General features: G+C 37.5%; 2 long non-coding RNA genes across 4 annotated transcripts in view; one reads left to right on the forward strand and one right to left on the reverse strand.

Annotated features, from left to right (window-relative positions):
* Nucleotides 1-23,883, forward strand: part of LOC105494334 (uncharacterized) — a 636,433-nt gene that overhangs the window by 282,788 nt on the left and 329,762 nt on the right. The window lies entirely within an intron of this gene.
* LOC139356126 (uncharacterized) lies at nucleotides 310-22,634 on the reverse strand. Its single transcript, XR_011607522.1, has 3 exons — nucleotides 22,351-22,634; nucleotides 4,095-4,251; nucleotides 310-1,126 (listed from the first exon to the last, which is right to left on the reverse strand). It is a non-coding gene; the product is annotated as an uncharacterized lncRNA (long non-coding RNA).

Here is a 23,883-nt window from a genome sequence, read left to right on the forward strand (position 1 = left end):
AGCTAACATCTGCAGCATCACAGAGGAGAGGAGACGCAGGAACTGGAACTCTAACCTGCTCCTGCCACGTGCTAGTTGGTAAGGCAAGTGGCTTCACGGCTCTGTGTCACCGTTTTAATTTCCTCATCCATAACAGGAAGATAATATCATAACAGTGACATCAGGGTTGTGAGATATAAGTGTTAACACACATATTCAGGCATAAACTGACACACAGTAGGCACCTAATAGGTGTTGCATCTATTTTAGTTTTGTGTGCTTTTGAATGATGGAATGGTTTGACTCTAGTAATTTATTTCAATATATTTATTCTCTTCTTCAGCACATTTGTTGATTCAACAGACTTACACATAAAAGCAAGAGCTATGTAGCACATAAGTGCTGTATCTGCCTAATGAAGCCAAATCTCTGACTACCATTTAAGTCACTTAAAACCTGATATAGTCGCAAGTTCATTTGCTTATTCAATGAGCCTGTTTTCTGTGCCTAATATCTAGATACTTTGCTAACTATTACAATATCATTAAGTCAGATTATGCTTCTTGGAAATTGCTCTGATGGTTGAATTAAAAGAAAATGTTAAGTGAAATCTGAACTAGAAGTTTCTTGGTTTTGCTAAGTTTAGAAAACTTAATCCAGTAAAACAAATAGTGAGAAAATCATGTTATTAGGAAGGAGAAAAGAAAGACACTAATTCCTGACTACCTTTTCAGGGTTACCTGAAATCTAATCACGAGGAAAAAATATTATAACATTTACATTATAAATGTGAGAAAACTGGCTCCTCTGGCTTTAAAATTAGGCATGCAAGCACCAAGCAAGTTTCACCCATGAAAGGGAACCTCTGAGAATGCTGGACACTCTTATTTCCTTCTTGTTTCTGTTTCTTGCTTCTTGCTCTGGTCACCATTAACCCAGTTTCTCATCCTTTGATATCAGATTCTGTTGTCAGGAGCTCTTCTTCTGGACCTAATAACAGATTTGATTTCTTTGATTCTGACCTTCTTCTCTCATCTTTCTCTTCCTGGGTGCTCTGAGGAGTCATTTCCTTGAAGAAAGCACATCTTTCCCCCTTTTCTGGTATCAGGCCATTTGAATGACCCTATGCCCAAGTCTCTCTGTGCTCCTTTCAAAAAAGGATAGAAAAGACATCTAATATCATTTTTGAAATATGCATCATGCACGAATCCGCACTTATATTTTTAAGACACTCAAAATAATTAATTATTTTAATCATGACAAAATCAATTTCAAAGGCTGAAAGGTATCTAAATATATGTATCACGGGGCCTCTTCTGTTTCACCTAGCAACAATAAACTACTTGATGGGAAGTTGCCAATGTGTGTGACCGAAGAATCAAATAAATTTAGATAAATCATTTTATTCCCAGAGGCACATCTAAGAAGGAAGGTTTGTGGAGCTGAAAATGTTGAAAGTTTTATTTTCAATGAACATTCAAACCAAAGGGAAAACTAAAAAGAAAAACAGAAGATACAAAAAAAAAAAAAATCCCAACAGCATAGGATGCCATAACCTTGGAGAAGAAAACACGATAAAAATGTCAGAAGCATTTATTTCACCCTGATGAAGGTGTTGTAATCTGTTTGGTGTCATACTGCTGCATTCCTCTTACCTTTGAAAATTAGACCTACTGGATCTGCGCTTCTGATTTTCAGAATCTAGGACTAGTTTTGTCTTGAGGCAAGAAATATATAGGTAGCACTGGTTTTCTTACCAGTGACCTCATACCAGTGAGGTAGAGCAGAATGCAAAACCCCAGTGAAGATCAAGCAGCAGTGAGAATCACGTGGCAGGCAGGGTGAAGGCGCCTCACTTAATGGACCCTTAACCCAGTGACTGAGTGCTTCAAGAATATGAATCAGAAGAAAGATCCAAGTCAGTGGACATGCCCCACACCACTGTTTTCTTTTTTTGTTTTTTTTTTTTTTTTTTTTTTGAGACGGAGTCTCGCTCTCTTGCCCGGGCTGGAGTGCAGTGGCCAGATCTCCAGATCTCAGCTCACTGCAAGCTCCGCCTCCCAGGTTCACGCCATTCTCCTGCCTCAGCCTCCCGAGTAGCTGGGACTACAGGCGCCCGCCACCGCCCCTGGCTAATTTTTTTGTATTTTTTAGTAAAGACGGGGTTTCACCGTGTTAGCCAAGATGGTCTTGATCTCCTGACCTCGTGATCCGCCCGTCTCGGCCTCCCAAAGTGCTGGGATTACAGGCTTGCGCCACCGCGCCCGGCCTTCTTTTCTTTTTTTTTGAGATGGAGTCTCGCTCTGTCACCCAGGCTGGAGTGCAGTGGTACTATCTCATCTCACTGCAACCTCCTCCTCCAGGGTTCAAGCGATTCTCGTGCTTCAGCCTCCTGAGTAGCTGGGACTACAGGCTCGCACCACCATGTTGGCTAATTTTTGTATTTTTAGTAGAGACGGGGTTTCACCAGGTTGGCTGGGCTGATCTAGAACTCCTGACCTCAGGTGATCCACCTGCCTTGGCCTCCCGATGTGCTGGGATTACAGGCATGAGCCACCGCATCTGGCCCTGCTTTCTTAGTCTTTTACGCAGCCAGTCTCGAATTTCAGTCATCAACTGATTCTACACGGAGTTAGGGATCTACCAAGTAAAAGGAACCTCAGAACACTTGGCTTGCTGCTGTCCATACCACTGAAGAGGCTTGGGTGGAAGCCAGTTCTCCCAGTAGCCATAAAAATATATATATATATATATGATATTCTGAAGTATATTGCTACCACATACTGTTAGCGGGCATTACTGGACTTAGAGCCAGCTTATACAGAGCGTTCCACACCTGGAATCCGGCCTCTTCATAAGACCATAATTGTTGTTCATAAAACCTTAATTTTCACCCATTACCTCAAGCCACTTAACTATATTCCTATTCTGTTATCTGAAGCCTGAGCTCCTATCTCGGAAACTGGCTTACCATGCCAATGCTGCTAGGGATGGTCTTCCAATAACTCAGACTTGTCCTCAGTTCTTTCTCTGTTTTGCCTCTGAGAACAGGTATAAAAAATCCGTAAAACCCAAACTCATGCTATGGCACCTCTGCTTGTTGACTGATACAAATCAGCTGCCTGCCTTTCACACCTGCAAATGGTGGCTGCATTAGAGGACCCTTTCCAGACTCCCGTACAGGAAACGTTCCTGGATTCCACCGTCTTCTTCTAGACTCCAGGCAACAGCCTGTCTGATGTCTGCACCTTGCAATCTTCCTGTATCTTAATCCACCACTTCAGATTCAAGATTCAAACCAAGTAGGCTTGTATAAATGTTCTCCTAAGTGTCCAAGTTCTGAAAATCATATTAACAGTCCCTGAATGCCTTAGAAACTAGAATCTTCCCCAAGGTGGATCGTAGTAGTAGTAACTGGAACTCCTCCTTCCCGAAGCCAGCCACAAAACCCAGAAGTATTACTTGAACCTTCCCCCGCGTTTCTACCTAAGAGCTGGCCATAAAGAAATTCTTTGACTTACTTTAATAGTAAGTCATGAGACCCTCATTCCAAAGGGGTCCTGGCCCATGCCCAGGAGGAAGGAATGCTGCTCAGAGAGGCAGAGAACAATCTGGACAAGCAGGCCCCACTGGGCTACTCCCGTCCATCTACTGCATTAGATCATCCACACCCCTTTAGTCTAATCACATTTCTACGTGGATGTGGATATCCTTTCTTCACTGAACCCAAACATACAAATTGACAGTTTTGTCTATATCTTTAGTTCTCTTCATTCCAAAGGCTTTCATGTCACATAAAACTATGATCAAATACATTTGTTATGCTTTTCTCTTGTTAACCTGTTTCTGTTATAGGGGTATCATCTGTGACTCTTATGGTGACTAGGAAAGGGCTCATCTCCTTTCTGCCCCTGTGGTTCCAAAATAACCGTGATTACAGGATGGTATAGGAGCTAGGGGACCACTTCCTTTGCCACAGTGTTACTAGAACATTGAATGGAAGTAGGTTAAAACCACAAACAAAAACACGTTTTTTTTAAAAGCCTGAACTTATCAAACAGCCTGTCAGTAAACAGAGAGGTCTTTGTCTCACAACCTTTCTGTGTATTTCTTACCTGACAGCGTCGGAAAGAGACGGCCTCTTGCCTGAGAGTGCCGTCAAGGTGGGACTGCTATTCTTAATCCCTTTCCCACTGATTTCTTCTCATGCATTGGCCTTCCTTTGTGTCTGCAGCTCTGATCTTTAGGGCATTGGCTTTGGTGATACAGGATCTAAAAAGAAATTATTTAGGCAGATAGTGAGGGTAAGAGAGTCTTCCGTAAGGTTTCCTTTTAATGAAAAGCAGCCCCCAAATCATTTCCTTTCTAACAAATAGCAGCCTGTAAAATTGATCTGCAGACATAGATAAGCAAGCTGGAAGCTTGCATAGGCAAATGCCAGAGCTGTGCCAATAGAAAAGGGATACCTGGAAGCCAGGTATATTCAACATGGAGGTTCCCTCTTCTTTTTTTTTTTGGTCGCCACGTGTGCAATAAAAAGGCAGACAACATGACAAGGGCCAGGTAGAAACTCTATCTGCATGATAAAAGATTAGAGGGAGATGGCCAGCCTCTTTCTGTGCTATGTAAATGGCACCTGGTCTGACCAATCTTTTGGGCTTTATGTAAATCACACACCACCTCCTCAAGCTGGTCTATAAAACCCCTGTGCGTTTCACCACGGGGTGTGGATCCCCTCTCTCTGTGTAGTAGAGAGCTTTTTGCTTTTCGCTCACCTATTAAACCTCCACACTTAAACTCACTTCTTTTGTGGCCGCATCCTCGATTTCCTTGGCATGAGACAACAAGCCTCGAGTATTTATCCCAGACAATGGCGTGGCTTCATTGGGATGATTGTTTGGAGAGCATTCATTTTGAAGACAAGTAGATATGCCTGTCTCTGCCCCTTGCAAAGTTATTTCCCTAACCTTTTAAATCTCAGCTTCCTTACAAGTCAAATGAAGCTAAAAGTAACGCTGTTGAGATAAGGCATTTTTATTGTTAAAGGGTTTAGCATTGTTCTGATACATACAGGATACCTGATAATTATTAGTTTCTTTTTCAAATTAGAATTGCTGAACAGATGTGCAACCAATTCCTGGAAATTTCTTCAGATCAAAACCTCTTTCAGATTTTCAGACAATAGAGCATCCTTTGACATTAATGGGGGTTTAGGACAACCCCAAAGACAGAATCTGCAATTTCTCGCATTTAATGTGTTTTATGCCACTGTGACTTTGCAACTGCTGTACAACCACAGAGCTGTTACTCTTGCTTCAGGTGCAGTTTCAACATCAATACCTCTAAAATTCTTCTCATCTGCCCTTTCCTTCCCAGGGGAAGTTGCTCATTTCCTTCCCTATAATTCACACAATATGTATTCTCAAAATATGCTCCATCTGCATTATATACTTTGCATAATATATTTTGTAACACTTATCAAACTCTATTCAATTCTTTTTACATGTCTACATATAGAAGTTGAATTTTATGGCATGCCCACATCTGTAGTATCTAGCTGCACACCTAATAACTGCTCAATGACTATTTGAGTAGATAGATGAGCAAATAAAACATAAAAGAATGATTGAATGATTAGAGAAAATGAGTTTTTCCTTGGTGCACAGCTCTTGCCAGAGTTAGGTGTCTGAGATATAGTTTTTTTTGATAATGATAAATAAAACTAATAATAAATGCCACATAAATCAAAAGCAATAGATATTCAAAACTCCAAATCTTGAATTTATGAACTCTATAGATTTTCTGTACTAAAGTGATTCCTAATGTAAATGGATCTTTCACACTAAATTTGAGAGTTAAAGAGGAATGCTACTATACAGAGAGATTAGATAGATAGATAGATAGATAGATAGATAGATAGATAGATAGATATAACACTATTTAACCTGTTACTTTGACATAAGAAACAACAGTTACAGTTAGCAAATTATTATAATATGAGACCAGACAGCTGATTTCAGTATCTTCATGCCCAACTATCTGTTTTATCAATGCGATTTTCTCTTATTACCGCTGCCTAGTTAGATCTTAATCACTATTCAACTAACGCCATGTCATCTATTATACATTAAGGTGTTTTATTTGTGAGTGATTTTTAATGAACTAATTCAAAGTGCTGGTTGGATATTTTTTGCCCACATATCTTCTAGTAAAATTCTTCTGTTGCATGTTTTCCGTAAGTCTTAGGGCTTCAGATGAATTGTGCTTGTATGTTGAAACCTGATGCACTATTAATTAAATGAATAAAGCAAGACACAATTTAAATTTAGCTTTCTAAGCAAACCAAAGTGAAGGCAGCTGTGTCCCATTAGCTTCTGATTTTCTGCAAAATGGAGGGGGAATGGGATATAAAAACAGTGTTGAAAATTGAGCAGCTTGTGGTTATGTTGCTATAGCTACCAGAGGCCTTTTTGATGCTTTATTGGGTTGGCAAAGAAATAGACTGTTTGGAATAGTTTCACTAAACACTCTTGTTCACTGAAATAGTGCTGACATTTGGCCACGAGCCTTCAGTTCCTCCACAGACTTAAAACATGGATGTGAAAGGAAAAAGGAAAAATTCAAATTAGCTCGTGAACACTGGATTCATTTTCCATTAACCAAAGGAGGGAAATCCGTCAGTTTAGGGACAAACACGAGGGTAGACACATTCCAAATCACTTACATGCTACCTCTAGAAAGCTGATCGGGTGCCTCTGAATAAAAACAAACCCAACTGGGAGGCCATTTAGGAAGTGGAAATGGTAATGCTAGGCAGAACAGGGAATTGTCGTAAAGGAGCCTTTCTAGAGAAAATCCGTGTGCTAGTTTGGCTCTATAGCTATCTTGAGAAATATGTCCAAGAGGAAATCATCAAAGATAGGGAGAAGGTGTACGTTGCTCCACTCCTCAAAAATAAATGCGAAGGTTAAATGTTTCTTTTCTGAGAATCTCCATAGCAACATATAGAGTTGTTTTAATGACTACTAATTTTTTAAAAATTCTTTTAAGTTCAGGGGTGCCTGTGAAGGTTTGTTACATAGGCAAACGTGTGTCATGGGGGTTGGTTTGACAGATTATTTTATCACCCGGGTATTAAGCCTAGTACCCATTAGTTATTTTTTCTGATCCTCTCCCTCCTCTCAGTCTCCACCCTCCCATAGGCCCCAGTGTGTGTTGTTCCCCTCTATGTGTCCGTGTGTTCTCATCATTTACCTCCCAGTTATGAGAGTGGAGATTCCTCAAAGACCTAAAGAAAGAAATACTATTTGACCCAGCAATCCCATTACTGGGTATATGCCCAAAGGAATATAAATCATTCTATTACAAAGATACATGCATATGTCTGATCGTTGCAGCACTATGCACAATAGCAAAGACAGGGAATCAACCTAACTGCCCACCAATGATAGACTGGATAAAGAAAATGAGGTACATATACATCATGGAATACTACGCAGCCATAAGAAAGAATGAGAACATGTCCTTTGCAGGGACGTGGATGGAGCTGGAGGCCATTATCCTTAGCAAACTAGTGCAGGAACAGAAAACCAAATACCACATGATAACTAATTTTCTAGAAGATTACCTCATGAGCACAGGGAAGTTACACTTATCCTAAGAATACTTGGTAGTGTTTTATGTTCTTCTCAAATGGACACCAATAGTTCCTCCAGTCTGCCATTTATTTTTATGAGAGATATGCCTTCCCTATAAAACAGCAACACAGCCAAAGCCTCTAAGAGTTTAGCATAAAGAGGATACTGCAGGCTGGCAGGGGGGCGAGTACTTTGCAGGCTAGCAGGGGGCAAGGACATTGCAGGCTGGCAGGGGGCAAGACCACATGACCCAGAAATCCTTTCCCTTCAGTTTGCTTCCTCTGAGCTTTTCTGATGTGATTGAAATCACAAACCCCAACTGGCCCCCAAAACATCTTTCTTTAATGCCCAGGTTCAAGTATGAACTACTTGACACACTATATCTTTGTAAATATTTGTAAAATAAGATAATTGTGAATTACTCCATTCATGTTTAGGTCACTGTTTTTGTTGTTGTTGTTGTTGTTGTTGTTGTTGTTTTTGAGATGGAGTCTCACTCTGTTGCCCATCCTGGAGAGCAGTGGCGCAGTCTTGGCTCACTGTAACCTCCACCTCCTGGGTTCAAGCGATTCTCCTGCCTCAGCCTCCAGAGTAGCTGGGATTACAGACATGGGCCACCATGCCTATTTTTTTTTTTTTTTTTTTTTTTTTTGTATTTTTAGTAGAGATAGGGTTTCACCGTGTTGGTCAGGCTGGTCTTGAACTCCTGACATTGTGATCTGCCTGCCTCTGCCTCCCAAAGTGCTGGGATTACAGGCGTAAGCCACCGCACCTGGCCTCGGTCAATTAAGGACAGTTCCCACACTGCAAGCCACCTCTCCTCTGAGAAGCACCCTTCTTTCTAGGATTTTGGCAATTCACCCCATGGATGACTTCACCTTTCCCCTTTGACACAGAAAGTGTGATTTAATTCCACTAAAATAAAGAACATCCTGCCATCATTATGGCATCTGTAGAACAAGCATGTTACCCATAGACAGCAGCAGGCCTTTATCAGCATGCTATTCCCGCTTGTTTGCAACGACAGCAGCAGCTACATGCAACATCAGTACATGGAGCTGCCTCGTTCCCACAGTCCCATTGTCATGACAGAATGACGAATAAAAAGGGGAGTGGAGTTTTTATTTTTTCATGACAGGATAATGGCAAAGCACAGTCAAGTCTGTTTGCCCACTGGAGTTGTGACAACATAGATGCCTTCAATATAACTCTAATGCAAAGTTCAGAAGTTTTAAACCAATTTATTTTCTAACTAAAGATACCATGGTAGGAGGGAGACAAGAAAAATAAAATAAGTGAGGTAAAGAATATCATTACTGGTATTATTCCATAAAAATAAAGTAAACTATATTGATACTCTGTTACCAATTTTCCAATAGACAAATTATATGTTAGAAAAATTTTTTTCTCCCTAATTCTGTTTCTCTCTCTCTCTCTCTCTCTTTCTCTTTTCCCACCCTCCTTTTCTAATTAGGAGGAAATAACTTCTGTAAAAGTTCACACCTAACCATAGCAGTTGATTAGTAAACACGGATAGGCATAGATTTTATTTATTGCTAATTTATTTCCTTCCCTTTTTTGCAAGAAAATTTTAAATGAATCTGATACCAAGGAGTTATAGCGGCTTGTACATTAAAAGATTCATGATTCAATTAATGCCAGATTATAAGGAAGCAAACTCTGACAACAACAAATTGTCGAAGGTTAACTTTTGTCCACAGACATGCCACTGGCAAATGTTTATTTGAATATATGCATGTGTGTTATCATAATGTGCATTGCTTACTTAACAAGTAATCTTTAAGAAATGTTGCAAGGGCGATTTAGAAATAAAATGTGGGCCCTTCTTCCACAGAGAGGTTATAATTGTCCTGTTGGTATGTAATTTTTCAACAGCAGAGTTTCTGCTCTGGCAGCCCGATATTTATTTGTGAACTACGTTACATTATCAGATCACTAGAGCATTTGACTGACCCTAAAATTACAACATGCAAAAATGCAGACGTGAAGATTTAGGGTTAACAATTTCAGTGATTCTTGAACAATAGCTGAAGTAATCACAGTACCAGAAAGGTCCACATTTTTTGCTTCAGAATAGCAATTAAGCAAGCACTGCTCTTTAACTAAGATGAATAAATAAGGCCAGACAATGTATTGGTTTTGTTTGCGGGGTGTGTGTGTGTGTGTGTGTGTGTGTGTGTGTGTGTGTCTGTGTGTGTGTGCGTGTGCGCGCCAGTGTGTTTGTGGTGGTGTTTGCTGAATTCTAGAGGGAGTGCTAGATGATAGAAACAAAGGACGTTAATGTTTCCCTAAAGAATTTCCTTTCCATATGTTTCAGACTAATACAAAAAAGAACAATTCTACAGGTCTTAGATCCACTGATTGGACATATATGGAGAGCTTGTGTGTATTCTTGATGTCATTCACTTCGCTCTATTAAAAAATATGACCCATGTACTTTAAATTGCCGGCCATATGAAATATCCTTAAAAAGACTTAATGGTGCTGTACTATTTGTTTTCAAAACGGGTGCAAGAGGGTGGGCAGAGTAGGTCAAAAGTCAGATATCAGCTTTGCTTCCACTGTTGACCAGCTCTGGGATCTTGAATAAGTCATTTTAACTCCCTGAAACACAGTGTCCTTAATTATGAATGTAGAAAAACATATATTGCTCTTCTCTCTCTGTCTATATATATGTACATATACACAAATATATACACGTATATACATATATGCGTGTATATATACATATACATGTGTCACCAAATATATATGTACACATATATATGTGTCACCAAATATATATACGTGTGTGTGTGTGTGTGTGTGTGTGTGTGTGTGTGTGCATCCAGAGTCATAGGACAGGGCACCATGTCACTAAAATCCCCCCATTCAGCCTCATAATCTGCCTTCCCTTGGTCCAAGGAAAATATATGAAAATATGAAGAGATCCCCCAGTGAATTCGCGACTTTCATGGAAATCCACATTCAGTTGTGTTCTTTATGTTTCTGATATCTATCTATACCTATATCTATATCTATATCTGTATCTATAGTTATATATCCTGCACAGGAAATGCAAACCACTAGACAACAATAAGTTATTTTTCTCTTTATTCATTGAGTTAAATCAAAAGTGCTTTTCCACAGCCCTATTCAGGCGGGCTGTTGTCTTACTGTCACCAAGGCATGTTTGGATCGTTTCACTCATCTCCGCGCATACCAGTCCATTTGCTGAAATTCATCACTTTATTTTTTCATCAAGTGTTTCTTGAACACCCACTAATTGTACAGCTCAGTGGAGAATAAAATAGGAGAGTGAAGCCTGGTACCTCTCCTAGGTAATTTATGTGAGCATTCTTCATAAGCCTCCTATAGAGAGGTATCATATTTATTGCTGCTATCATTCTCTTGGGAGACAATACATGCTTCGAAAAAAAATAAGCACAGTAGGGGATAACGAAGAAGGTTCTGGAAGTTTCACAGAAGTGTTCTAGAGCCATGCTGTCCAATAGGGCAGCAATTAGCTACAGTAGCTATGAAGCATCTGACCCACAGCTCATCCAAATTGAGATGCACTAGAAGTGAAAAATGAACAGCAGGCTTGAATGACATATTAAAAAGCATATACATATCTATATTTACATTGTGTGTTAATATGACAAGCTTTGATTATATTGGGTTAAATCAAACACGTTAATATTCATGTTACCTTTTTATTTTAAAAATGCAGCTACTAGAAAATTTTAAATCCCCTATGTAGCTCACATTATATTTCCACTGAATACTGCTGTTAGAAATGCTCCTGAAAGCACAGGCGCTTTTGAATAAGCAAAAAAATATAAAAAAAAAAAGGGGGGAGAAAATTTTTAAAAAATTAAAAGGTGATAAAATGAGGGGATGAGTGGTGTATTTATCTCATGCTTCTGGTCTTCCCTCTCAAATTTTAGGCTGACAGTGAAAAAATAATCCAAATCGATGCTGTTTAGAAACTAGTACTGATTTGAAAACTCTAACATTCTTTCATCCTGCATTTTTGCTATTGATTACACGCCCCCCAAAAAACAAGTAACACTAAGAAAAAGAATTGTGGGATAAAAGATAGGTTTGCAAAAATAATTTTTGGAGTTCCTATTTGTAATTAGGTGTCCCTGTTGGATATGATGCAACTTGTGGCCTGTCTGTGTCAGAGACACATGACACAAGAACTAGAGAAAAAGACATGATGTCTGTATACTTAGCCTGAGTTTACAATGATAGACATTTCTGGATTCCCTTAAAAGTAGATGGCAAGACACAATTAAGTTTATTAGTAAAGTGATCCCAGAAAAAAAAATTGATAGAGTAATAAAGTGAGATTGAAAAGCAGGACAATAAAGTTACCAAGGAGGGCCAGGCGCGGTGGCTCATGCCTGTAATCCAAGCCCTTTGGGAGGCCGAGGTGGGTGGATCACCTGAGGTCGAGAGTTCGAGACCAGCCTGACCAACATGGTGAAATCCTGTCTCTACTAAAAATACAAAATTAACTGGGCATGGTGACGCATACCTGTAATCCCAGCTACCCGGGAGGCTGAGACAGGAGAATCACTTGATCCCAGGAGGCAGAGGTTGTGGTGAGCAGAGATCCTGCCATTGCACTCCAGCCTGGATGACAAGAGTGAAACTCTGTCTCAAAAAATCAAAAAACAAAGACCAAAAGTTACCAAGTAGGCCAGGTGTGGTGGCTCACACCTCCTGGAATCCTAGCACTTTGTGAGGCTAAGGTGGGAGAATCACTTGAGGCCAGAAGTTCGAGACCAGCCTGGGCAACATGGCAAGATCCCATCTCTAATTTTTTTTTTTTTTAAATTAACCAGGCATGATGGTGCACATCTGTGGTCCCCAGCTACTGGGGAGGTGGAGGTGGCGATTACTTGAGCCCAAGAGTTTAAGGTTGCAGTGAGCTGTGATTTCACTATTGCTCTCCAGCCTAGGTGACAAAGGGAGACCCTGCCTCTAAAAAGATAATAACAATAATAAAAATAAAAATATATATAAAGTTACCAAGCAATTTACCATTACAGACAACTGGAGTTTATTCCCACTGCAGAATTCTTGGTCATATGCAGTATATGGGCTTCAGAATTGACTCATATAAGGCATGAAGGACTGGAGTGCTATCATCTATCAAACCTGTCATCACCCAGAGGGATGATAAGTCCCTGGAACTTCCAGAATGCTCAATACACACTCAGAGCAGGCTCCTGAAGCCTGAGAGAACTTTCAGGCAAAGCATCACAGGGGCTGGCAGTTGGAAGTTTGGCTGGACTGACCAGACATGGTGTGTCTCCAGGGGATATGGATAAAGCACTGATAATGTCTGCTATCGTTCGTACTGCCACTGATGCCAGTACATGTAGGTTAATTGCAGAGCTGTTAGTAATTGCAAATACAGTCATTTGTTGCTTAACATCGGGACATAGTCTGAGAAATGCATTGTTAGATGATTTCATCATTTGGCAAACATCACAGTTTCCTTACACAAATCTAGATAGCAGAGCCTATTACACACCTAGGCTACATGATAGAGCCTATAGTTCCAGACTACAAACCTTTACAGCATGACTGTATTGAATACTGCAGGCATTGTAATGGAAGGATAAGTATTGGTATACCTGTACATATCTAAACATAGAAAAAGTGCAGAAAAATATAGTGTTATAATTTTACTCATACTTTATTGATTGAAACATCATTATGTTGTGCATAAGTGTATTTTACAATTGTTCACGTGCAACAAAAAACTAAAAAATATATATATTTTATATATATATAATATGTATATATGATGGAAGACGATGCAGTTATTAACCTAGTGATATATCTTTACATTTCCTGACATAGAAAAATATTTCATAGTGAATAAGAAAATTGGATTGCTCTGAATGTCCAAACCATGTATTTGAGAATGATGACCTAGTTATTTAATATTTCACATATATTTATCTTGACCACTCTACAAGCTTATAAGCTTATGATAAAAGAAAATTTTCTTGTTTTTATTGCTTTCTATGCACGTTATAACCTTCATTCTAAACTGTTGTTCCATGAGAAATCCATAAAGAGTGAATTCATACAAATGTGTGTGAATATTGCAGCCAAAGCACACACACACACTTTCACATACGTTGGTCACACATGGATAGACACATATTCTCTTTAGACAATCTGAAGAATCTTTTTTCTTCCCCTAAGTTTTGCTGAGGAAAAGCTTTTATTTTTCCTCTCATAGAATTGTTCTTGGGAACCTGATTTTTTTTCCAAAATAAAAAAGTGAGAAATTATAACTTAATCCAAAAGAGAGATGTGGCCGAATCAAAACAATAACACGATTCTTACTCAACTCTGCCACAGGTTTGGTGTGCCACCAGAGGGGTGGAGGAAACAAAGATTACACATTCTTTTGTGTTAAGTTTTAAGAAAGATATAGTAACTGAATGAATAAAAAGGAAGCAATAAAATCTTCAAACAAGGAGCAAATCTGAATAAGTCCTTGGAGAGAAACAGAAAATAGGCTGTCAAGAGAAGGAAAGAGAATAAAGGAAGAAAGAAATCCCAGAACCCAGCATATGGTATTGAGTTGGAGATGTTATAATTTAAAAATAAGTTACAGTTTAGAATAACTTCTGAAAAGAGTGACAAGAGGAGCCCAGTGAACACTTTTACTGCCCACCCAAAAAGCTCCCAGAATGCACAGTTGCTACTTCATGGCACATCCGTGCATTTTAAACACACAGATACACACACACACACACTCCCTAAATCTTCTATAAATTCCCTATATATCCATGATATCATGGTTTGAAACTTTACCCTAACAAACCATTGTTCTATAACTGCTCTGAAATCAACTGTCTGTGTTTTATAAGGCTTGGAGATGGATCCAGATAGCCAGGTTTTGCAACAGTACATGAAGTTCAAGAGAAGTCAGTAGTGTTTTCATGACAATAAATAACTTTCTACATTTTTAAGGTCTTTAAGAAATCTGGATATTATTGAAAGATAAGTAATATAACATTTTAGAGATAAAAGATACCTTGAAATCTCCCCTGCTCTCTCATTCATTTCTTTGGGGAGACAAAATAATTTTCTCAAGATCTCATAGACAGCCATGGATAGATGACATGGAGCAAGAACTTTGTTTTCATGTCTCACAGATCTGGTTTATTTTCACTCTATCCTATATCACAACATCAAGTGGACTAATATTTTGGATATAATCAAGAAGCTTTTATTGTATAACTTATAAGTATCCAATGCTAAGAGCTATGGAGGCATATGAGAATATTAACACATGACTCAAATAGCCCTCAGAATTGAGATACCAAAAGAATTGATGGTGGAAGAGAATGTAATCATAATAATCAAAGCTGGATAGGAGTTTAAACCATAAGAGTGCTTAGTTCTTCCAAAATTACCATAATATATTTCATTGTAGTTTTTTTAAAAACTATAAGCTTAGATTTTTGGTAGGCTAGGCTATATCTTCAGGGATAGAATGAAAACAATTAATAATGAATATTATTTGCTATGAGAAATAAATTCTTCAGTGATTTATACATATCTCCCCACCTTTTTGAAGGTTACAAACAGAGAAATTCTGTCATAATTTGTCTTACAATTAAGCAACATTTTTTAAAAATTTGTTTGGGTTTTGTTGGTTTGTTTTGAGACAGGGTCTCTCTGTGTCTCCGTGGCTGGAGTGCAGTGGTGCAATCAGGGCTCAGTGCAGCCTTGAACTCTTGGACTCAAGCGATCCTCCTGCCTTGGCTTCCCAAATTGCTAGGATTCCAGGTGTGAGCCACTGCACCCAGCCAATACAGCAACTTCAAATAGAATTGGCCATTGGTTGCCGATGTTTCCCATGGACTCTCCTCGGTGATTTCATTGACTTCATGCTAATGCAACATCTCATTTTAAACTGTTGATTTTTTTTGTTTGTTTCGGATCTTACTTAGAGTGACATGTGCATTTTACACACAATTTGATTTGTTTTTGTTGTTGATGTGAATATCATCATCACTATTAGTCTCCCTAAGTAGAAAGACAAAAGAACAGTTTCATACAGGGAATAGCAAACCCCAATCAAATTTCATATTTGAAACATTAGAAAATAAGTATACTCTCTGGACACTTACAGTCACATCTTCCTCAGTCTAGCATCATGTGCTACATGGATTCCAGAGGACCTCAGTGGTTTATCTATTTTGGTGAAACTTTGTGCCCCAAGCAGAAGATTGATTGACAGTAAAATGTCAATTCAATTCAGACAAATGGTGCCTGGTGTGCTCCTATTGATCTTTTGATTGTTTTTTCATAACTTGAAGGATGGGTCTTGTCAAATTTCAGGGAGCCCCATTGTTTTCAGTGGAGACAGAATTTCTAGCATGAGAACTCTGCAAACACTTATCAGATTCCTTCCTTGCTGACAGGACTGATCATGTTTCTCTTAACTCACTGGCATCAAGCTAATAAAAAAGAAATCATAGTATACTATTGATATCAAAGAAAAACACAAGACTTCCAAAAGGTCCCCATGTAATTCAATGATTTAAGAAAATAACATGGTAAATGACAGATTATTTTCTGATACCAAGGAATATATATGTATTATAGAGGAGAAGCTCATTCTCAAGGGAAAAAACAAGCTAATAAATATGTTTCTGAAATATTTAGAGCTTTAATTTTGTAACCTAATGTACATTATCTTATTTGATGTTTAATGTAACCATACTTACCTTAATTCACTTATTGAAAGTCTATAATGAATTGCAGTAAATCACCTTATATCCTAAGAGGCAGTTAATAAAATAAAATTAAACAAATATTTAAATTAATATTACATGAAAGACAGATTTAGCCATCACAGAAGAAAGAAAGAGGAAAGCCGTATTTTTTATGAGACATGAAATAGAAACAAAAATAATGTAAAGCAGAATATGCTACCTACCACATAATAGATACAAATAAAGTGAAAACTCAGTGGAGAAATAGTTTATTTTCATCATTGAATATCAAACAAATATCAGAATAGTCTAAGTATAGTTGGATATTAAGAATGAGTGGGATTTCTGGAAGCAGCTGTGTTGGACAATGACTATTGTAAGGGATGTCCTTTTCTTTGTCCTATCTCAGAGAAAAAAGCCCAGCAAGAATGTGTAAGGATAGAGGCTGGCAAGGGTTTAGAGGGTGTCCCACAGTTCTTTAAACTGTTGCACTTATGTTTGTGGATGTATATCATTATCATTTGTGCATATACAAGACAAAGTCAGTTCTCTTAGTTGTGTCCAATACCATTCCCTTCCCCATGTAGTTTGTTCTGCCAAATTCCTACTGATTGTTCCTATTTCAGCATGTATATTTTGTCCCTGTGATTCATTTAGATAGACTTGACTTTTCCCTTCTCTACATTCCTGTATATTTTTATATAACTTAATATTCTCTTATAATTACGTGTTTGTATATGTATGTCTCTCTTGGTACTCTTAGGACCTAATTAATAGCATGAAACATTGTAAATTTTTAGTGAGTCTTTTCATTTTTCTTAACTGCATGAAAAAAAAATGAATGAATAGAGAGAGATTTTTAACCTCTTCTCATTATTTTGGGTTTTTGCTTATACTGGTATAATATTCTATAATGATGGTTTATGAGAGTAAAACAGCTCTCTTTACAAGGAACATGACCATGGCTATATGTATACATTTTATCTAAGGGTTATATTCTAGGCTATGTTCTACCTGAAGCATTTTCAGCAACATAGTTTTGTAGGATAAAAATAGGAAGGTTGGGAAGATTGTATAAAGCCACATGAATTGTTTAAAGTTATTGAAGAATTCACAAAGAGACAACTTGAAGATTTCCTTTTATTGCTGAGTGTATAGAAGTGGCTATTCTGCCTCTAATATCAGTTTTGTATGGATTGAAGGCAGTACTGGTAAGACTACCTTATAAAACTCTCACGGTGTTTGATAAAAACATCACTTCAATCATTTTCCACTCCAGAACATAAATGTCTCTTTAAATGCAACAGTTTGTTATAAAACTTTGAAACTCATTCAGCTTCCACAGATTTACATTCCTAATACATAAAATAGAAATAACTCTAAGTAGGCACCTTTATCTATGCCATCAGACACTTGTGGTAAATGCCTTAAAGAAAATGAACTAAAGTAGCATTATAAACTTTAATCACAGATATTTCTTCAAAAATTAATAATCTATGGAAATGTTTATAGCACCCAGATAGCAATTACTTGTGAACATTGATATATGCTAAGTAGTACGCTGCTAGGAAACAAAGCAATTTGGAAATAAAAGAAGAATGAAACAAGATTTAATGAAAAATTATCTTAAAATATACAGTAAGTTTTGTATATGGCTAAGATATGGGAATTTTAGTACTGTAATGATGATACCATACTATTATAAACTACAGAAATAATTATTGTACTATGCTTCAGGCATACCCTTCATATTGTAATAATATCAAAATGGTCCTTAAGTTTAACAACAAACATGGTTAATCTAATGATTAAATAATCTACTTCACTTTTTAAATTTTATAAGGAATATAGGAATGCTTATATTATAAAATACCAATGCATATAATACACAACTTGGAAATTCCTTATTTATAACCATCCAGGCCATTTTTACCCAATCCCAACGGTCATCTCAGGAATTGTGGACCTTCTTTCAGAAAGGCAGTTAAATATATACATACATATATTTATATATCTAAATATATGTTAGCTATGTATAGTGCTTTATATAGCATTATGTGTTAATGTACAGTAATATTTTTACTGTTATATTAATGTACAGTAATATTTTTACTTAAAAATATGTGTTGGGTAAAAAAATACAAATAAATGTATGCCCCGTTGTAATATTTTAAGTGACATCTGTAATTTCACAGGTAGGCTGCACCACAACCATTTAAAACCAGCCCTCTACTCATGAACATTTAAATTGAATCCAGTATTTGCTTATAAAAAATAATGCCAGACACATATACAGCATGGAATAGTATGGAGCCATAAAAAAGGATGAGTTCGTGTCCTTTGTAGGGACATGGGTGCAGCTGGAAACCATCATTCTCAGCAAACTATTGCAAGAACAGAAAACCAAATACCGCATGTTCTCACTCATAGGTGGAAATTGAACAATGAGATCACTTCGACACAGGAGGGGAATCATCACATACCGGGTCCTATTGTGGGGAGGGGGGAGGGGGAGGGATAGCATTAGGAGATATACCTAATGTAAATGACGAGTTAATGGGTGCAGCACACCAACATGGCACATGTATACATATGTAACAAACCTGCACGTTGTGCACATGTACCCTAGAACTTAAAGTATAATAAAAAAAAAACAATAATAAAAAAAATGCCAGAATTCCTCTTCTAGTCATGATAGAATAATAGAGGCCAATTTTAGCCCCTCGCATTAGAAAACTAGAAACCCCAAGCAACTATATAAAACAACCTTTTCAGATGTTGAAAAATAGGACAGATTTGTTATCCCTAAAAAAGGGAACCAAATAAGGAGAGTCATAAAATCACCCTTCTGCTGGAGGCACATTATGAACAACAGTACAAGGATGGACAGTCCCATGTAAGGCACAGTACAAGGATGGACAGTCCCATGCATTGAGGACACAGAAATTGGAATTCACGAATCCTGAAGTGACAGAAGTGTACAAGGTGAAATTCTGTAGAGGAGAGATCATGCAGAAAAGAAACTCATAAATCGACTAGGTGCTTCCATAAGTATAAAGAATATTAAAAATGCACAGATCCATGATGTTTAAAAAAGAATTCCATGAGGTTGAAGAAAGAACTTCGGAGAGTCCCCTAGAGCTAACTCAAAACTATGACTCATTAGTTTTCTCACCAGCAATACTGAAGTGCTCTTTTTGTTCACTCAAAGCATTCAATAGAAAGCCCACAAAGAATAATTTCTTAGTAATAAGGCAGAGCTATCCCTAGAGTAAAGACCACAGTAGACCAGCAAAAATAAGCATAAAAGGCAAGTTTTAGATTGATCTAACAGGGCTCCAAGTTATTTAAGAACCCATCAAAACAAAGGAAAACATTCTATAAGGCTGACAATAATATCCAAAGACCACATAGCATAAAATTACAATGTCCAACATCCAATAAAAAAATTACTAGACATGACAAAAGGTGGGGAAAAATATGATCTAGAATCATGAGAAAAAATCACTAAATGGAAACACAATCCCTTGAAACAGAAGTGGTAGAATTTGCATGAAAAAATGTTAAAACAGGTATTATGTTCAGTTATTTGGAGGAAATGTGAAGAAAGAAATGCATGATATGAAAAAATTTAAAAATTCTCAAGATGGAAAACACAATGTCTGAACTGAAAAGGTCACTGGATAAGGTTAATATAAGACAAGATAATTCAGAAGGAAGATTAGTGAACCTGAAGAACACCAACAGAAACTATTGAAAGTGAAGCAACAGGTGCTGGAGAGGATGTGGAGAAATAGGAACACTTTTACACTGTTGGTGGTACTGTAAACTAGTTCAACCATTGTGGAAAACAGTGTGGCGATCCCTGAAAGATCCAGAACTAGAAATACCATTTGACCCAGCCATCCCATTACTGGGTATATACCCAAAGGATTATAAATCATGCTGCTATAAAGACACATGCACAAGTATGTTTATTATGGCACTAGTCACAATAGCAAAGTTTGGAACCAACCCAAATGTCCATCAATGACAAACGAGATTAAGAAAATGTGGCACATATACACCGTGGAATACTATGCAGCCATAAAAAAGGATGAGTTCGTGTCCTTTGTAGGGACATGGATGCAGCTGGAAACCATCATTCTCAGCAAACTATTGCAAGAATGGAAAACCAAATACCACATGTTCTCACTCATAGGTGGGAACTGAACAATGAGATCACTTGGACACAGGAAGGGGAACATCACACACCAGGGCCTGTTGTGGGATGGGGGGAAGCGGGGAGGGATAGCATTAGGAGATACACCTAATGTAAATGACGAGTTAATGGGTGCAGCATACCAACATGGCACATGTATACATATGTAACAAACCTGCACAGTGTACACATGTACCCTAGGACACAAAGTATAATAGTAATAATAATAATAAAAAAGAAAATGAACCATGGCAGGGGAAAAACCTGAAAAAAAAAAAAAGAGAGAACCTCAATAAAGTATCAGGTTGTTGTATACATGTGTAATTGAAGTACCAGAAAAGAGAAAAAGGATGTGTAAGAGGGGAAAAATAAATTTGAAAAATTAATGAGTACAAATGTACCAAATTTGATAAAAAAAATATTAGCTCACCAATATAAGAAGTTCAACAAACTCCTGGCATAATAAACACTTATGCACACACAGACACAACACAGATACACCACCACAACAGAAAACAAACAGAAGCACCCACAGAAAAGCAAAGCAAATACACACACACACACCAAGATAAATTCTAAACTGTGACTAAGAGAATTTCCTAAAAACAGCCTAAAGGAAAACTCTCATTATATTACAGAACATATAAGGTAAATCAAAGACATTTTGATAGGAACAATGAAAGCCAGCACAATGGAACTAAATCTTTAAAGGGCAAGAATTCTTTAAAAAGGTAACTTGAAAATGTTAGTGCAGTGAAAATATATTTAAAAATTGAAGACTAAATAAAGGCAACATGTTTATCAACAAAAGTTGACATAATTTGTGTTCAACACTAATGTATTATAAGAAACTAAAAAGGAATTTGTTGAAAGTAGAGGAAACTGGTGGTAGGTGGAAAATTAGAACTTCAAAAAGGATGATGGATACCAGAAATGTGATTTAAATTTTTCTTTAAAAAGTAAGCATTCCAATGCAAAACACCAAAAATAAATAATGAACTTAAAATAGACATACAAATAAAATAAATGACAAAAATAGCATAGAAGATTGGGGGAAGAAAATGAAGAAAAGAGTTGTAGATATTTATATTACATGTGAAAAATTATAATATAAATTGAAAGCAGGCTGTAATATGTAAAAATGCATACTGTATGTCTGAGAGCATCCCATAAAAGAATAAAACTTAGATGTATAGCTAATAAGCCAATAGTGGTTGTAAAATAGAATAGCAAAATTACTCAATCCCTAAGAAGGCAGGAAAAGGCGAAAAAAATAAAGAACAGATGGAATGAAGGGAATATAATTAGCAAGATGGTAGACATAAGCCAAATCATTTTGATAATTGGTTTGAATAGAAATTGTCTAACATCCCAAGTAAAAGACAGAAATTATCCATCAGGATAATAAAGCAAGACCAAATTCTACATCTCCTAGGGGGAAAAAAAAAAACAGATATAAAGATAAAATAGATTAAAGGAAAAAAGGATTGCAACAGATATATCATGTAAACATTAAGTTATCAAGCACTAACATCAAAAAGAAAACTGCAGGACAAGGAATATTACAAGGAATAAAGAAAGACATTTGAAAATTGTGTTTCCATGTATCAAGAAGACGTACCAGTTCTACTTGTAAGTATACCCAATAACAGAACTTCAAAATGTATAAAGCAAACCCGATAGGAGAAATTTTTGAAAACCCTGCAATTTTATCGGTATGTTTCAACACTTCTTTCTCAGTAACTGGTAGAATAAGGAGAGTACAGACCAGTAACAGCATCCTGGTGGAGACGGAGTGCCACTCAGGAGAACCTGTGTGCAAAACATTGACTGATGCTCGCCAGCCGCTGCTCCTGCAGGTCCACTGTTGGATTAGCGTCATGGCCACACTTCTCCCAGCGTGCCGATAGTAAATGACTCACATGATCAGCGTAGGTTGTTCTTGCCCAGCGGAGGAATTCTCTAATTGGCAAGCACTTTTCAATAATTATCCATTAGCTTGGACTAAGCTTTCTCAGAACGGTGCAGTGATCTGAGGCTCACTCCACCCAATCTCCCTTCTTTATTTTTTTTTTTCTCTCTTTATTCTGAGAGCTGTATTGTCCTCTGAAAGCTCTCCTCATCTTCTCCTGCCCCTCCCACTTTATCTTTTATATGTACTTTCCCCAATAAATATTCAATTAATTCTTTCTTCACAAACAATTCTCAGAAGATGCAGAACGACACAGAAATACAAGAATTCCACGTTGTTAACTATTTTAGCCTTATTGACAACTATGAGAAACTAACCAACAACAGAATTTTCAAATGCATATAAATTGTGGTGTTAAACGTTATTTTAACTTATCTCAAAGGAGTCTTGCTCCGTTGCCCAGACTGGAGTGCAGTGGTGCCATCTTGGGTCACTACAGTCTCCACCTCCTGGGTTCAAGCGATCCTCCTGCCTCAGCCTCCCAAGTAGCTGGGATTACAGGTGTGTGCCACCACACCTGGCTAATTTTTGTATTTTTAGTAGAGACTGGGTTTCCCCATGTTGGTCAGGCTGGTCTCAAACTCCTGACCTCAAGTGATCCACCTGCCTTGGCTTCCCAAATTGCTGGGATTACAGGCATGAGCCACTGCACCTGGCCCCAGAGTATTTTCTAATATTTCTTGTAATTTCTTCTTTGACACCTTGGCTATTTAGAAGTATGTTGTTCAATTTCTATATATTTGGAAATGTCCCCAAAACCCTTTTCTTGCCGATTTCTAGTTTTAATTGTGTTGCGACAGGATAATATATTTTGTGCAATTTCAGTTTTATGGCCTGGTGGACCTGGGGAATCTTCCATGTGCACTTGAGAATAATGTGCATTTGGTAGTGTTGATTGGAATGTTCTTTAGGTATGTTTTACATCTATAGTGTTGTTCAAGTCTTATATATCTTTGTTTATCTGAAGTCTAGTACTTCTTTCCATCATTCAGAGTAGGCTATTGAAATCTCTTATTTTTGAAAGTCTCCTTTTTAAAAACAACTGCCAATTTTTATCTATCTTTTTTGGAGACTATGTTGTTTATCACATACATGTTTTCAATGGTTATTTTTTTGGAGGGACTGATCCTCTAATTATACAATGACCCACTCTGTTTCTAGAAACATTTCTGTCTTAAAGCTTATTTTGTCTGGTAATAATGTAGCTACTCTGACTCGCTTATGCTTTCTGTTTGCATCAAGCTTGCATTCTTCCATCTCATCTTTTCACTTTCAATGTATTTAATTTTTTTTTCTTTGAGATGGAGTCTTGCTGTGTTGCCCAGGCTG

The sequence above is a fragment of the Macaca nemestrina genome, chromosome 9, assembly GCF_043159975.1.
Source record: "Macaca nemestrina isolate mMacNem1 chromosome 9, mMacNem.hap1, whole genome shotgun sequence".
NCBI lineage: Eukaryota > Metazoa > Chordata > Mammalia > Primates > Cercopithecidae > Macaca > Macaca nemestrina.